Source organism: Mus musculus, chromosome X, assembly GCF_000001635.26.
Source record: "Mus musculus strain C57BL/6J chromosome X, GRCm38.p6 C57BL/6J".
Classification (NCBI taxonomy): Eukaryota; Metazoa; Chordata; class Mammalia; order Rodentia; family Muridae; genus Mus; species Mus musculus.
In genome coordinates, this window is record NC_000086.7 from 68,585,216 (window position 1) to 68,591,215 (window position 6,000).

Genomic DNA, 6,000 nt, shown 5'->3' on the forward strand with positions numbered 1-6,000 from the left:
CAACAAGTAAAATCTTTCCCAGTAAACATCTTGGTTTTTATTCGGGGATTTAATTTTGCTAAAGTAAAATGTAAACTTACACTCTGGTTCCTTGAGGAAAACAAAATAAAGACACTTGCAGGAAAATAACAGTCGGGAACCTTTGTCTCTGAAGCAAAAGTCATGTTTCATTCCAATCTGCAAAGGTCATTGCTTGTTAGAGACAGCAGCGCAGGCATATCTACAGTGAGAGAGCAGCGCCCCCATGAGGCCTCGTATAGAACTGAGAGGAAGAAAATGGGTTAAAGACGACAGGCACTTAGGAGAAATTGTTACATACTTTTACATAGAAATACGTGAACGCTTTATTTATACTAGAAAACGTGAAAATAAATATAACAATAAAGGATTGGATGGATTATTCTCAGAAGCACTTAAGTGGTCTCAAGTTTAAGGATGTGGCAAGTTATTTATTACACTGTTAAGAAGCAAGATCACAAGTGCCAGGTGCACTGACTCCAATCCTGTTCAAATATACGGAGAAACAAAGAACAGCATATATAGATTTGAAGATATATTTTATTTTCCTTCTTTATGCTTTCCCCTGTAACTTCTAAATTTTCTGCAATGAACATTTTACAGTAAAAATATTAATTTATAAGGACCTTATTAAAGATAAGAAACTGAAGAAGAAAAGATGATAATGATGATGATGATGGTGACGACGACAATGTCAACGACAACTAATGTAAGGTGTAAGATTGCAGACGAGAGCTTTTTCCCTACATCTCCAAGTGACGAGGGGAGCAGTAAGCCTTGAGCTAATATTTCCTTGGAAATATTTGCATTCTTTGTGTTTGTGTCATTACATAAAAGTCTGTGCTTGATTTTTAAAATGGGTTCTGGAAATAGTAATATACATTTAGACCCTCTGAATATTAACTTTAGCAAAAAAAATTCTTGAGAATTAAAAGGAAAGGAAATGGGATGAGGAAGAGGCAAGGAGCCAATGTGATTTAAAAGAAGTGGGAGGAAACACAAGAGGGATGAGAAAGAGGAGAGAGACTTAGAGGGGAGGAGAGAGAAATAAATCAACCAGTAATCTTCACAACAGTCTGTTTGCTTGCTTGCTTGCTTGCTTGCTTGCTTGTTTGCTTGCTTGCTTGCTTGCTTGCTTGCGTGTCTTTTTTTCCAATTGTCTCAAAATTCTTGACTCAGCCAGCTAAAAGAACACATAGCAAATTCCAGAGTGAGAGGCTGTTTTCCCATACCCATTAGATGTCCCCATTTTCTACACTTTTTGAGGGACAGACTCCCCTCTATATAATATCCAACTCCTTCAGAAGTGTATGGATTGAAGTAGAGACCCTCCCATAGCCTCCCATCATGTTCAGTGTGATCATGTATTCATAAGAATGAATGAGACCCTCACCTCTGAACTCAGCACAGCTAGGTCAGTAATTCACTTGCTACATAATCATTTTATTTCTGTTTGTTTGTTTGTTTGTTTGTTTGTAGAACAGGATTTTAATATTTTCTTATATATATATGTTTATTAGGTATTTTCCTCATTTACATTTCCAATGCTATACCAAAAGTCCCCCATACCCACCCACCCCCACTCCCCTACCCACCCACTCCCCCTTTTTGGCCCTGGCGTTCCCCTGTACTGGGGCATATAAAGTTTGCCGGTCCAATGGGTCTCTCTTTCCAGTGATGGCCGACTAGGCCATCTTTTGATACATATGCAGCTAGAGTCAAGAGCTCCGGGGTACTGGTTAGTTCATAATGTTGTTCCACCTATAGGGTTGCAGATCTCTTTAGCTCCTTGGGTACTTTCTCTAGCTCCTCCATTGAGGGCCCTGTGATCCATCCAATAGCTGACTGTGAGCATCCACTTCTGTGTTTGCTAGGCCCTGGCATATTCTCACAAGAGACAGCTATATCTGGATCCTTTCAGCAAAATCTTGCTAGTGTATGCAATGGTGTCAGCATTTGGAGGCTGATTATGGGATGGATCCCTGGATATGGCAGTCTCTTAGTTGTTATTATTAGCCATTCACTCCTGTACAAATGTCTCAGGATGATTTTATTTTTGTTTGTATATACTCAGTTAGGCTGTGGAATGGCTGTATGTGCTTCTTCATCTATAATACAAGGCAGTTGTTACTATGTCTCCCATCCATATCTCCCATTTGTTCCCTCTTATTCTTAGAACTCTTCATCTTTTCCCCATTCTGTTTTCACTTCTCAATTATAACCTATAGCTTTAACAACCTCTAAAATCAGACAGCCACGAGGCTATCCCAATTTTCCCCTTCCAGCTACCTGACCAGCCTTGATTTTTTTTAAGTCAATCTAATTTTAACCCCTGTTCTCACACACTTCCTTTTCTTCCCAGCCATAATCTTAGTAACTAAAATCCCAGTATACTCCATACTATCCTTGTTTGTTTATCCTCCAACAGTTACTGAAGTTAAAGGGGCCAGTGTGGTTAATTGCCAAGTACACATTTGCATAGTGGTAATATCCAACAGCTGTGGTTGTTTTCACAGTTAGGATTCTACTCAGGGAATAATATAGAGCACTCAAAAGGCACCCTGACCTCTTAGACTGAGGAACTATTAGCTGAACCAGCACCTCAACTCTACTATATCCAAGACCTTCATGAACACTGAAAATAGTTCAACTGAAAGAATACGGCACATTAGAACAAATCCCAAGAAACAAAATAACCCCAGATATGTAAATTCCTGCACCATAAGTCATCCAAAACTACTCACCCTGCAACAATGGCATCTAGTAAGAGTATGTTAGATGAAACCATAGACAGTGGACTCAAAATAAAGATAGTATGTGCAAAGAAGTAAATGTGAAAAAATACTCCATATTAAAAAGGCAGTCTTTTGTGGTTGGGTAACCTCATTCAGGATGATATTTTCTAATTCCATCCATTTGCCTAAGAACTTCATGAATTCATTGTTTTCAGTAACTGAGTAGTAGTCCATTGTGTAAATGTACCACATTTTCTGTATCCATTCCTCTGTTGAGGGACATCTGGGTTCTTTCCAGCTTCTGGCTATTATAAATAATGCTGTTATGAACATAGTGGAGCATGTGTCCTTATTACATGTTAGAGCATCTTCTGGTAATATGCCCAGGAACTAGAAAATATCATCCTGAGTGAGGTAACCCAGTCACAAAAGAACACACATGGTATGCACTCGCTGATAAGTGGATATTAGCCCAGAAGTTTGGAATAAACAAGATACAATTGACTGACCACTTGAAGCTCAAGAAGAAGGAAGACTACACTGTGGATACTTAGATCCTTCTTAGAAGGGGGATCAAAATACCCATGGGAGGAGATACAATGTTTGGAGCAGAAACTGAAGGAAAGGCCATCCAGTGACTACCACACCTGGGGATCCACCCCATATACAGACACCAAACCCAGACACTATGTGGATGCCAACAAGTGCTTACTGACAGAAGCCTGATATAGCTGTCTCCTGAGAGGCTCTGCCAGTGCCTGACAAATGCAAAGGTGAATGCACACAACCATCCATTGGACTTAGTACAGGGTCCCCAATGGAGGAGCTAGAGAAAGGAACCCAGGAGCTGAAGGGGTTTGCAGCTCCATAGGAGAAACAACAATATGAACCAACCAGTACCCCCAGAATTCCCAGGGACTAAACCACCAACCAAAGAGTGCACATGGAGGAACCCATGGCTCCAGCCGCATATGCAGCAGAGGACAGCCTTGTGGGACATCAATGAAAAGAGAGGCCCTTGTTCTTGTGAAGGGCCTGAGTGTAGGGGAATGCCAGGACAGGGAAGTGGGAGTGGGTGGGTTAGTGAGCAGGGGGAAGGGGAATGGGATAATGGAGTTTTCGAAGGGGAAATGAGGAAAGGGGATAAAATTTGAAATGTAAATAAGGAAAATATCTAATTACAAAAAGATAAAAAGACAATCAGCTAAATAGAATAAGGAAAGTGATGGAAAACATAAAAGAAATCAACAGAGATAGAAATGCTGAGTAAACAACACACTGAAATGGAGTCTCAACAGTAGAATAAATACAGGACAGTACATAATCTCGGAGCTTGAAGACAAGGGAAAGGAATTAGAACAATCTTACAAAGACAATATGAAATAGTGAGAATATGGCAGTAGGAATCCTAAGACATATATGATATGAAAGATGAAATCTACAGATAATAGAAGATACTAATTCTAAAGGCATAGAAAACATTTTCCTCCAATAATGTGTTTTTTATTCACTTTGCATCCCAATTACAGCCCTTCTCCCTCCTCCCTCTTCTCCCAGTCCCACCCTTACAAATTTCTCCCCCCACTGCCCCCTCCCCTTGGGCATCACCCTGACCTGGAACATCTAGTTCCAGCAGGACTGAGCACATCCTCTCCCACTGAGGTCCAACCAGGCAGTCCAGGTAAGGGAAGGGGATCCAATGGCCTGCAACAGAGTCAGAGACAGCCTCAATTCCAATTGTTGAAGAACCCACATAAAGACCAAGCTGCACATCTGCTATAAATGACTAGATTCAGTTCCATCATGCTCCCAGTCTCTGTGAGCCCTATGGTCCCAGGTTAGTTGAATGTAAAGGTCTTCTTGTGGTGTCCTTGACCGCTCCACCTTGCCAAGTTTTATCCCCCTTTCTTCCAGTAGACTCCTGGGGTTCCGTCTGACGTTTGGCTCGGGGTCTCTGCATCTTCCACCATGCACTGCTGGATGAAGCCTCTGAGCAAACAGTTATGCTACATTCCTGTCTTCAAGGATAGCAGAATATCAATAATAGTCACAAGGGTTGACTCTCTCACATGGGATGGGTCTCAAGTTGCAGCAGTCATTAGTTGGCTGTTCCCCCAGTCTCTGCTCCATCTTTATCCCTAAATGCCTTATAGGCAAGACAGATTTTGGATTGAAGGTTTGGGATTGAGGTTACCCTCCTTCCTCCAGAATTCCTTCCTAGCTACAGAAGGTGGCCACTTCAGTCTCTATATCCCACTCTGGTATGAATCTCAGCTTGGGTCACCCCCATAGACTTCCTGTACCCTCCCTTTCCCAGACCTCCAGCTAGTCACCAGGGATGCCTCCCCTACTGATTTCCATTCTCACTCCCAGCTCTCTCCCACCCCTCTTCTCCTTGAACTTAATCATCATCCCCATTCCATGACCTCAACTTCTTTCCTACCCAGTTTCCTCTCTCCATCCACCTCTGATAACTATTTAGTTTTCCCTACTGAGTAAGATTCACACATCCTCCCTTGGGCTCTCCTTATTATCCAGTTTATTTGAGTCTATGGATTGTAGCACGGTTATCCTGAACATTATGGTTAATGTCCACTTATAAGTGAGTATATTCCATAGATGTCTTTCTGGCTGTGGGTTGACTGAGGATAATACTGTAAAGTTGATGAATTTGCCTGCAGAATTCATGATGTCTTTTGTTTTTAATAGCTGAATAGTATTTCACTGTGTAGATATACCACATTTTCCTTATCCATTCTTTAGTTGAGGGACATTTAGGTTGTTTTTAGTTTCTGGCTATTACAAATATAGCTGTTATGAACATAGTGGAACAGGTGTCCCTATGGTGTAAGGGGGCATCTTTTGGGTATATGCCCAGGAGTTTTATAACTGGGTCTTGAGGTAGAACTATCCCCAGTTTTCTGAGAAGTCATCAAATTGATTTCCAGAATGGTTGTACAAATTTGCACTCCCACCAGCAATGAAGGAGTGTTCCTCTTTCTCCACATCCTCTCCAGCATGTGCTATCTTTGGTCTTAGCCATTATGATGGGTATAAGATGGAACCTCATAATTGTTTTGATTTGCATTTTCCTGATGATTAAGGACTTTGAGCATTTCTTTAACTGCTTCTCAGCCATTTCAGATTCCTCTGTTGAGAGATCTGTTTAGCTCTCTACAACATTTTTAATTGGGTTATTTGGTTTGTTGGTGTCTAAACTCCTTGAGTTCTTTGTTTATTTTGGATA